This window comes from Esox lucius, chromosome 4 (genome assembly GCF_011004845.1).
Source record: "Esox lucius isolate fEsoLuc1 chromosome 4, fEsoLuc1.pri, whole genome shotgun sequence".
In the NCBI taxonomy this organism is placed as follows: Eukaryota; Metazoa; Chordata; class Actinopteri; order Esociformes; family Esocidae; genus Esox; species Esox lucius.
In genome coordinates, this window is record NC_047572.1 from 9,858,181 (window position 1) to 9,870,863 (window position 12,683).

The following is a 12,683-nucleotide window of genomic DNA, read 5'->3' on the forward strand; positions in this document are numbered from 1 at the left end:
AAACTTTCACAAAAATAGTATTTCCCTAGTATATGATCGCTGTGATGGCAGCATAAGCAATATGTTACCTTTTACAAGGCTTATACAGTACAGTATGCTGGAGCCGCTGTTGTATTTGAGAGTAGTTACTGTAAGTGGTAAATTGCTAAATCACACATCAAGCTTTAAGTGCAATCTTTTATGACACGACCATACACTCATTTAAGATCATCTGCATGTTGACTTTGAACAGTTTTAAGGACATCGCCAATCCATGACATATTTAAATAAATAATTGGGTTTCCGGTTCTGTCCATTGAACCGGTTTAGACCAGAGTATATCCTAAAAGTCTCTTTTGGCTTAGCTAGCCATGGTGTCTGGCAAGATAGGGAGAAAATCAGGGACTGTTGCTTTCTCCTCAAGTATTTGTCATCATCCTCAAGTATTTTTCATAATTTAGCAGGAATGATTATGGGATAGAAGCTGTTCTTCACCCATTTTTAAGTACTTAATGACTTGGTATTATAATTATACAGTTTAGAGCTGCAATTTTTGCATTTTTGCCCTACGTTGACCTTTAAATCCTCCCGAAAAAGTAAAAAAGCCTCAATTTTAATGAGATGATCAATGTGGACAGAAATGAGCACGACTAAGAGGGAGCTATGCTTGACATTTACTAATTACATCGCTGGTGTAAATAAAGTCATCCACAGTGGCTTTACATTTGTTGTCCACTGGTGTAAGTTTTGTTTGTCCCTGCCTCACACAGACTGATCTGATAATCAGTGAATAAAACAATTACATTAATATGGGGAAAAAAACAGGTTTTTACATTATTACAATAATATCAGGAACCAGGTTTTTATCTTCCAATTCAAAAGGACAGACTGTCATGAATGTTACTTTGTTGTTGCAGCTTACAAATCTGCTGAAAACATTGGAGAGCTTCACACACAGACGCATATAGAAAACATTTCATCTCAGCCACTTGCCACTTAAACAAGTGCAACCCTGCTGAGGGAGATGGAACTTTGTCTTCTACTGCAAGATAAGGAATGTTTTCGTTTGTCAGAAATGGTATTACTGATAACCTGCATTTATCTCCAGCTGTAACATTACCTAGAACTGAATTACGATGGATTTGCTGTACTCCATCCAATAATGTTTCATTTACGTTTTCAGATAAATTCATATCAAGGAGGAATGAGTGTGCAATTTTCATTTTCATGTCCCTTTTTTAATACAGTTTATCTTCCATTAGTCAGCAGCTCGACAAAATTGAAAATGCTGTTTTATTTGTTTACATCAATGTACATCAAAGCTTCATGCATATGCAGTACAGGCAAAGACAGGAACTTTACATCATTTCAACACCCCCCAGGAAGAGGAATCCTAGTGCAGTGAAATCCGGGCAGTGAAAGTTTGGAGTGGCTTCGAAAATTATTCAGACACTTGTTGTGTTACAGGTGCATCTCAAAATATTGTGGAAATGTTAATTTATTTCCAGAATTCAATTTAAAAAGTGACACCTTCATACAGTTGTGCTCATACGTTTGCATAACCTGGCAGAAATTGTGAAATTATGTCATTAATTTTGAAAATATGACTGATCATGCAATTCTTTTTATATGTTATTTAAGGATGGTGATCATATGAAGCCATGTATTATCACATAGTTATTTGTCTCCTTTCTAAATCATAATGATAACAGAAATCACCCAAAAGGCCCTGAGCAAAGGTTTACTTTATGAAGATGGAAAAGAATATAAAAGATATCTAAAGCCTTGCAAACGCCAGTCAGTACTGTTCAATCACTTATTAAGAAGTGGAAAATTCTGGGATCTCTTGATACCAAGCCAAGGTCAGGTAGACCAAGAAAGATTTCAGCCAAAACTGCCAGAAGAATTGTTCGGGATACAAAGAAAAACCCACAGGTAACCTCAGGAGAAATACTGGCTGCTCTGGAAAAAGACGGTGTGGTCGTATCAAGGAGGACAATACCACAATACTTGAACAAAAATTAGCTGCATGGTCCAGTTGCCAGAAAGAAGCCTTTACTGCGCCTTTACAATGCCACAAAAAAGACAACACCTTGACACGCCCCACAGTTTCTGGCACATCGTAATTTGGAGTGACAAGACCAATATAGAGCTTTATGGTCACAACCATAAGCACTATGTTTAGAGACGGGTCAACAAGGACTATAGTGAACAGAATACTATCCTCACTGTGAAGCATGGTTGGGGGTATGTGAGCTCTAAAGGCACAGGGAATCTTGTGAAAATGTATGGCAAGATGAATGCAGCATGTTATCAGAAAATGGTTGACAATTTGCATTATTCTTCATGAAAGCTGCACATTTGATGCTCTTGGACTTTCCATCACGACAATGACCCTAATCTCAAGGCAAAGTTGACCCTCCAGTGGTTACAGCAGAAAAAGGTGAAGGTTCTGGAGTGGCCATCACAGTCTTCTGACCTTAATATCATCATGCCACTCTGGGGAGATCTCAAACATCCTGTTACAACCTACAGTTGAATATGAATCCCATAAGAAATAAAAGACATGTGTTTTGCCTGCCCACCATTTCTTTACAAATGGTACATATTTTGCAAATTTTTGAGCACAGCTGTATATTCTAGATTCATTACACATTGCTGAAAGAACTGGCTTCTCACAGAGTGCAGTACTTGCATATTCATGGAAAGTTTACTGGAAGGGAAAAGTGTGGTAGGAAAAGGTGTACAAGCAACAGGGATGACCGCAGCCCTGAGAGGATTGTCAAGAAAAGCCGATTTAAGAAGTTGGGGGAGCTTCACATGGACTGGACTTAGGCTCGAGTCATTGTATCAACTGCCAGCACGCACAGATGTGTCCAGGAAATGAACTACAAGTGTTGCATTCCTAGTGTCAAGCCACTCCTGAACCAGAGTTAACTTCAGAAGCGTCTTACCTGGGCGAAGGAGAAAAAGAACTGGCCCGTAGCAGTGGTCCAAAGTCCATTTTGCATTTCATTTGGAAGTTCCAGAGTCTGGAGGAAGAGTGGAGAGGCACGGAATCCAAGTTGCTTGAAGTCCTGTGTGAAGTTTCTACAGTCAGTGATGATTTGGGGTGCCATGTCATCTGCTGGTGTGAAAGTGCGAGTATAACGAGGGCGTAAAAGAGAGGCAAAAAGGGTTAACAAACAAAACAAATTATAGCGATTCAATGGTCTTTTTTAGTTTTTTTCCCAGTGGAAACCAACACGGTCAACGACAGACAAATAATAATCTGTGAGGTGCGGTGGGTGAACAACACAATATGAACACAACTAAACAGTGATTGGAAACACTTGTGTCCTTGGGATGCACTGCCATCACTCTCCTGACGGTAGTTAGTACGCCGGCGAGTTGGAGCGCCAGAGAGTAAGGGGAGCTGCAACGCCATGCAGAGGAGACATTACAGCTGGTGTTGGTCCACTGGGTTCAATGCAGCCTTCTACCAGGAGAATTTAGAGCACTTCATGCTTCCATCTGCTGAGAAGCTTTATGGAGATGCTGATTTCCATTTCCAGCAGGACTTGGCACCTGCCCACAGTGCCAAAACGACTGGTAACTGCTTTGCTACTGGACTTGGAAACTTGGGCTTCCATGACACCTCAGCAGTGCCACGCCGCAGTGCCATGCCTCAGCAGTGCCACAAGGCAGTAATTCATGCAAAAGAAGCCTTGACCAAGTATTGAGTACATAAATTAACATACTTAGGAAACCTTTGCAGGTGTTTTGAGTTCATTAGTTGATTAGAGCTCTTCTCAGGTCGCAATTTTGTATTATACATTTTTTATTCTAATATTTTGAGATACTGGATTTCTGATTTCCATGAACTGTATATGCCATAATCATCAGGACTGAAATAAAAAAGGTTTGAAATGTTTCACTTAATGTGTAATGAATAAAGAATATATAAATGTTTTTTCTTTGAATTATGAAACAAAATGAACATTTCCCTGATATTCAATTTTTTTTAGATGCATTTATAACAATATAAATATATTGTTGCAGTCAATCTAGTTATAATACCTGATATTGACAAAGTGTAAAAATTGTATTAGACAGATAATATCTCATGTACCTACTCAAAGTGTTCTGACATTTTCTCCCTTGACAAATTGAGCACAGATGCATCTTGTTTCCTTGAAATGTCGGTAGAACTTGATTGGAGTCCACCTGTGGCTAATTCAATTGATTGGGCATGATTTACAAAAAGTATCCACCGGTCAATATATGGTCCCACACTTCACAATACAGGTGCTGGTCATAAAATTAGAATATCATCAAAAAGTTGATTTATTTTAGTAATTCCATTCAAAAAGTGAAACTTGTATAATGTATACATTCATTCCAAACAGACTGATATATTTCAAGTGTTTATTTATTTTAATTTTGATGATTATAACAATTATATTTTGATGATTATGACAACTAATGAAAATCCCAAATTCAGTATCTCAGAAAATTAGAATATTGTGAAAAGGTTCAATATTGAAGACACCTGGTGCCACACTCTTATCAGCTAATTAACTCAAAACACCTGCAAAAGCCTTTAAATGGTCTCTCAGTCTAGTTCTGTAGGCTACACAATCATGGGGAAGACTGCTGACTTGACAGCTGTCCAAAAGACCACCATTGAAACCTTGCACAAGGAGGGCAAGACACAAAAGGTCATTGTTAAAGAGGCTGGCTGTTCACAGAGCTCTGTGTCCAAGCACATTAATAGAGAGTCGAAGGGAAGGAAAAGATGTGGTAGACAAAAGTGTACAAGCAATAGGGATAACCGCACCCTGGAGAGGATAGTGAAACAAAACCCATTCAAAAATGTGGGGGAGATTCACAAAGAGTGGACTGTAGCTGGAGTCAGTGCTTAAAGAACCACCACACACAGACATATGCAAGACATGGGTTTCAGCTGTCGCATTCCTTGTGTCAAGCCACTCTTGAACAAGACACAGCGTCAGAAGCGTCTCGCCTGGGCTAAAGACAAAAAGGACTGGACTGCTGCTGAGGGGTCCAAAGTTATGTTCTCTGATAAAAGTTAATTTTGCATTTCCTTTGGAAGAGAGGAGAGGCACAGAATCCACGTTGCTTGAAGTCCAGTGTAAAGTTTCCACAGTCAGTGATGGTTTGGGGTGCCATGTCATCTGCTGGTGTTGGTCCACTGTGTTTTCTGAGGTCCAAGGTCAACGCAGCCATCTACCGGGAAGTTTTAGAGCACTTCATGCTTCCTGCTGCTGACCAACTTTATGGAGATGCAGATTTCATTTTCCAACAGGACTTGGCACCTGCACACAGTGCCAAAGCTACCAGTACCTGGTTTAAGGACCATGGTATCCCTGTTCTTAACTGGCAAGCCAACTCGCCTGACCTTAACCCTATAGAAAATGTATGGGGTATTGTGAAGAGGAAGATGCGATACGCCAGACCCAACAATGCAGAAGAGCTGAAGTAATATTCAAATTTTCGGAGATACTGAATTTGGGACTATCATTAGTTGTCCGTTATAATCATCACAATTAAAAGAAATAAACATTTGAAATATATCAGTCTGTGTGTAATGAATGAATATAAGATACAAGTTTCACTTTTTGAATGGAATTACTGACATAAATAAACTTTTTGATGATATTCTAATTTTATGACCAGCACATGTACATGTTAAAGCAAAACTAAGCTAGACAGTCCCAGGAAATCTTTGTAGATCTGGTGAAGATTATAAAACATCTCTACAGAATTGACAGTTCCCAGATTCACAGTGGGACACACACTTCGGAAACCATCAGGACTCTGCTTAGTAACCGGTCACAACAGTCAGGGAGGTGACCAAGAACCTAATGGCCACTCTTAAGAGCTCTAGACTTTCTCTGCAGCGATGGGAGAACCTACCAGAAGGACAACCGCAGTGCTCTGTTTTTCTGGCCTTTTTTGTAGAGTAGCTAAAAGGAAGCCACTCTTGAATAAAAGGAATATGACTCTACCTGAAGGATTCTAAGAGCCTGAGGAAAAACTTTCTCATGTCTGACCAAAATCAATTAATCAATCAAATTTATTCATAAAGCCCTTTTTACAACAGCAGTTGTCACAAAGTGCTTTTACAGAGACACCCGGCCTTAAACCCCAAGGAGCAAACAACAGTAGTGTTGAATTTCAGTGGCTAGAAAAAACTCCCTAAGAAGGCCGAATTTTAGGAAGAAACCTAGAGAGGACCCAGGCTCAGAGGGGTGAGCAGTCCTCTTCTGGCTGTGCTGGGCGAAATATTAAGAGTCCAATTGGAATAATTAATACATTTATCTGGGCTAAATCCAGAGTCTATTTGAAATTAGACTAGGTCAGAAGTATGACCAGATGGACAAGACCAGGGACAGCAATGGGCCCCCCAAACCAGGTACTCCGCAGGTGTGGACCAGGACCTCATGTCCTCCTAAAGTTTAAAACGGGAGAAGACTGGGAAAATTCAGAAAATGCATTCATCATATCAACAACGATTTATAGTGGAGAAGGAGAAGTTTGTGGGGAAGGAGAACAGACCCAATCCCCCAGCACAATAGTATAGCAGCGTAAGACCTAGGAAATTGATTTGTTTGGCATGAATGCCAAGCTCTGGGAAAAACAAAGTAATGTTCATCACCGGGCAAAGACTATGTCTACAGTGATGTATGTTTTTGGAGCATCATGCATTTGAGATATATTAATCTTTCATCATGACATTGATGTAGGCAGATGTAGGCTGACATAACTAATCATGCTTAAGTTAGTTGCCTGAAATCGAAAACACGCTCAGCGTTGTTTTATCCATTGGTGATGCAGTCAAATATTGTTATACAAATAAACGTTATATGCACATTTCAGGAACAAGAAATCAGGCAATCCTTGTTCAACTGGACCGCAATAGAAAGTATAGCCCTCTTGAGATTTGAACCCAGGTCACCCATGTTAAAGGCTGTGTCATTAACCACTACACCACAGAACTCCATTTATGAATTATATTAATACAGTTAAACTGACTGACTAACGTTTCTTACTAAGTTTACCTCCACCACAAATAGTGTCTATTGTTAGCTTTTGCCACTAGCCGTTTGAAAAGCTTATTAGCCAGTAATAGGCTTTACCAGTATCAACTAACTTACTGAAATAGTCATAGGAATTGAGCAATTGCTAGCGAGTCTGCCAAAGCTATTTCATTTCATGCCATAAGAACTTATTTAGTTCTTTCATGGCATAACAACTTACTTTTTTATTTTATTTGTGAATGACATTGATACAATAACTATCAAGAAATGTGACGATAACTAACTTTTTACGTGGTCCGGCAAAAATGGGTCCTAGCTACCTACAGACTCCAATCAACCAGGCTCCAGTCCGGATATTCCATAAATCCTACCAAGCTAGCCCTCTGACTGAAACCACGCAAGGAGAACTTGTCGATTTGCAAATGTAAGTCAACACTTGTAAATGTTAAGCAACAGTTGTAAATGTTTTACAGATTTGTGTTTTATTTGTGAATTAAATTTTTATATATTCACAAATTGTATTCATATTTGTGAAACATATTTACGTATTTAAAGATAATGTTTTTATTTTTAAAAAAATTTTATTTGTGAGTTGTGATGAATATATACACAGATTTTCTAGATATATTTACGAATATTTAGAAACATCTAACTCCATATGTGAGGTATGAAAAAACTAACAGTATAATGTTATACTCTTTGTAAACAGCGTCAACTTTAGTACAAATAAGAAACACCGGCTTTGCATTCAGAAAACTAGGTAGGATGAAGGCATAGTTGTCTTTCCATTCATCTTTAAATGCCCTATTTTCGCTGTCAACTTTCTTCTTTAGACTCTTTGATAGAGCCATTTTGTTTATACAGCTGGCTTAACTGTATAGCTCTGCACACAACGTAATAGCGTAACCTACATCCAGCACGCAAACAATAAAAAAATGCAATGTAGTACATGAGGATGCAAAGGAATAATTCTGAGAGTAAAAGTAGGCTACATCAAATAATTCTTAACATAAGTTAGGCTCCAATGTGTAACAAAGAAGCAAATTAAAATTATACACATTTATTATTCACAATAGAAAGAGGAAATAAAACATAGGTCGTTAAAAGCATGACTCAAACAGGCAATTAATGGGCTTATTCAAGTCCTCTTTTATTTTCTTTTTATCCATTACACATTTCCCACATATGTGTGTCTTAGAAAGATGGTCTGTGTTGCAAGTTGGTGAATGAACACACTTGCCAGGTTAGGCCTACCTGTCAGTAGTACTATATTAATGAATCCAGCACAAAATTTGGACACCGTCACACAACTGTGCATTTTTGTTTCTGACTGTCCTACAGGATTTAACAAGGTAACCACAGCTGACTAAGCAGTTACAAAAGACACTGTAAAAGTCTGTAACAGACTAAAATCTAGAGTCCAATTGACTCCAACAGCAAAGAGTCCAACAGCAAATCTAGTTGCATTTTTCATCAATTAACTTCTTAAATTATCCTTTGGCTATATTCTGGCCCACTAACTAGTGGCTTAAAAAATGTGATTTAAAAGGTGTAGAGTTAAACTCTTTCCTATTATATCAAACATTTTGACAGGGAACTGCCAACTCTAGCTTCTCCGCTTTGAATTTGGCCTGTATTAATAAGGGAAAAACATAAATAGGAAATGATTTAAAGCAGCCAAATGTGCGATATGATTTGAATGTTATGATACTTGAAAATATTAAAAAATATATATTTTTACTAACCTTCATCTTAGCAAGCCTCTCGGCACCCCTTTCAAGGTCTTTCTGCCCAATTATTTCGGCAGCCCTGCCTGCTCCTCTGAAATGTCTGCTGCTCTTCAAAACCAGAAACCCACAAAAGACGAAATAAAACACAAGCACACGGTTAATGTTTTACAGAAATGTTTACAACATGGTATATATCTGGTATAACTAATAACTTGATAAAAAACAAATTTTTGAAGACTCAGTGTAATGCATTAATGTAATCCACAGTCAACAGAAGTTGACTGTGATGTTTTGAACAATGCACTCTCACTGCAATGTTTCTTTGTAAGAGCGCTTTCAATGTACAATATTGCAATCTTAACTACAGTATGAGATGTTTTGACACATGCCCTGTCAGTGTCTATATTGGAAAAAAGCTAGTTATCAAAGGAACAACTGTAACAATATATCTGAGACAACAGGTGGTGAAGCGACTATCAATGGGATGTGTTGTTAAATGGAAATAGCGTTCAAATATAGAAAACAAATACAACATTCATGCCAAAGGGGTCTCCAAAAACACAGCAAATTCCAATATTAAACAGGGCAGTTGTAATTGCCCGTACTTAATGCAATCCAAGATGAGGGATGAAAACAGATCAGATTGACTTTAAACCTCTTTGGGAGCCAGACTAGCAACTAGAAGCATTTCAGATTGGGGAAGGGGAAGATAAAGTGGGGTTGGGGGTGGTGGTGTGGGTGACAGCAACTCCAAATGGAGGATTGAGACATCTGTAAATGAAAGGCTTTTGGTCTCCGGCAGGAAGCGTAGCATCGTGTATTAGCCGAGGCCTGTCTCCTACATAGTGCTAAGGGCCACGGCTTTAAAGTCTCTGCGCTGTGAAAGGTGTGTTACTGCATTGTGCTTTACAGAGCTGCCGCTGTGAAACATCCATGAGCAGCTGAAAAGCCCATCAAAAGCACACAGCAGTGAAAGGGTGATTCAACTCGCTATCAGTCCCGCTGCCAGACAATTCATTCGGTCAGGAGAGTGTGGCCATTGACCACAGTCTGAGGATGAGTGTTTAGAAAACTGGTCCGATTTATTGTGGGTCTAATTTTCGAGTGTAATACACCCATACCATGAATACTTTTGTGTGGCACTATAGACTACAGGAAAGACCATTTATTTTCCATAAAGACAACAATGGCATTATGAATCAATTATGATATATGAAGATAGACAGATACGGAAAACAAATTGGGTTAAACCCATTGGATCATTCAATTAGTGACATGCAGTGGTTTCTTAATAACTTCGGAGACTGACATTGTAGTACACCCAACAGAATTGTAGTGGATATTTGCTGAGTTGCAGTGGGAGTATGCCAAGAGATTTCATTCATAAATGTGTTTTCTTCTGAAGTTTCAGTTTCTTTTTCTGTCCCTGTTGTCGTCATTTTTAATTAAGCATGTAATGCTACAATGATTTCCCTGAGATGTGCATCATTTGGAGATAAGACATAAATCATTTACTGACACATAAAGCACTCATTTCATTATTTCAGGATTTGCAAGTTAAATATCGTTAAAATAGGATTAGGGAGGCAACCAAGTGTAAGAAACATGCAATTATTATGAATGTATTTAGTTTTTACCGAACAAGCCTTTTCAATAATTTATATTTCCAAACCAGCAGTCTACAAAGAACATGAGAAAGTAATTGGTTTTTCAATTCAGAAAGTTTTCATAACCTTTGATATCTTCAAGCTTAAGGGGCAATGTAATTGCCTGCTTAATATTTGTACGTTCAGTGGATAATTATCATGTATCTTATTTCTAAATGACCTCCGGTCAAGACTACAGAATTTTTTTTTGGAATTTAACTTGGGACAGTGGTGAACTCGCAGTGAAATGTAAAATGTGATTAAGAAAATACAATTCTCTGTTACTAATCAGCATTATCCACCATATAACCTTAATTGCATTCCCTTCAGACACAATCATCAATATTTGTGTGAGGGTGTGCACACATACATTTAAACGCCCACACACACACTTGACAACAGCTCCAAGTTGTTGTGTTGGTCCATGAAACTATTACACCGCTATGCTAACAAGCATTAAAGAAAGCTATAAAATATACAGCTAACTCCTATCTTCAAATATCACAAATCATCTGTCTTGTAAGCATTCAAAAAATGTAATCTATTTGGCTTTGTTGGCACATTTATAAGACACTCACTTAACCTGGGCCATTGACATTCTGTCAGTAGAGAGCCATTCATTTCCCCACTTGGTAATGAACCAGTGGCCTCTTACAATTATGATGTTCACAGAGCTAGAGGATCATGGCAAAACTCTCAGGGTTTCAAACTCTTTGTGTGCATGAAATCCATTTTCATGGCTGTCTTTTATCTGTCACATTAATATGTAGAAGACTTTCAATTGCCTTTTCGCTTTCCTTTTTGGCTCAGTGAGCAATATCCAACCTGCAAAGTTTTTCAGAGCAATTCTACCTCACCAATCAACACAAAAAATGTTCTGCCCATTAGAACTTTCAAAAATTGTACTTCCTCACATTGACTTCCTTCATAACGCCCTTGCAAATCTGTCACCATCCTACCAAAGTAGCGGCCATGTAGCATACATCAGCTGCTATTGCAGTATAGTAATGTCTTCAGTGCCCTACGACAACAATCCACATGTTAAATAAATTGATTCTTTCAAAAGACAGCCATAAGTAATGATAACCTGGCTTTATCATGTGTGGCAGGCAGTGTGTTGCCAAACGGTGGCTAAGCACATCATTTCATAGTCAATCTTTCCGGAGTACATTTCCCTGCGTCTAACTGACTGATAACTGCGACGGATTGTTTGTATTGATTGGATGATTTTTCTTCAAACTGTGCATAACATTTCATTTCATTTGGGTGCTTCTTGAAGCTCACATAATGATGGGAACTATATTAAATGTGGTGGATAAGGGAGAGTTGGGTAAGTTGAGATATTTTTTGCTTAAGTTGTCCCACAGTCAAGGGAAAAGAGACAGAAATAAAATGTATAAATCTACCGTTATTTCAGAACATCCCCTGTCAGGTCAAATGACAATAATGCACCTATGACAAAGGGCCATAAAATATGATTGCTCAGGGAATGAGGCAAAAAAGTGCCCAACTTAGCATTAACTCAGGGCTAATCTTTTGCAAAACAGTGCACATGTTTTTATACAGTGGCAATTCATCAGCATGTATGATATATATCTTTAGGATAAATCTGGATAAATTAGATTTGATTTAACAGTGATTATACCATTTTGGGGTAACAATTTTCTTTTCTTCATAACTGCCAGTTGGAAATGATCAGTTCTTCCTGAATATATGGTCAAATGGCAAACATTGTGAGCAGTTGTCTAGATACAGGGGCTGGGTCAACTTACTCACTGGCTCATCTTCCCCGACTCTCCCCTAATGGTCATGTTTGAAAGATCTGTAAAAGTTGAAAAGTTTGGCAAAGAAACATGAGTTGTCATATAAATTGGATTAAGCAAAGGGTACATGGTACCTTTATTTAAAACACAACATGCAATATACCAAGGAACTGCGCTGACCCACAGCAATGTATGCTACCAATGTGCTTTGCAGGTTACATATCGAAAAATTGTTTGGTCAATCCATCCAGGCATCAGAGTATGTATTAGCAGATATTGTTGGAGACAAAACTTTATCTTATGGCGGTAAACTTTCTGTAGTTGACAGTTCAGGGCAAAGTCTTTTTTTTATCCTTCCTCGGTCTCTACTCTTCAGGCGGGAAAAGCTCTCAGATTTAAGTGAAGATACTTACCTTCCTGCAGGCCATAGTAACAAAAGAACCCACCTAAGGGAGGACATTAAAAGCCTTTCTTCTCTTCTTTCAGTCCATCCCCTTGAGTCCACCACAGTACACCACTATG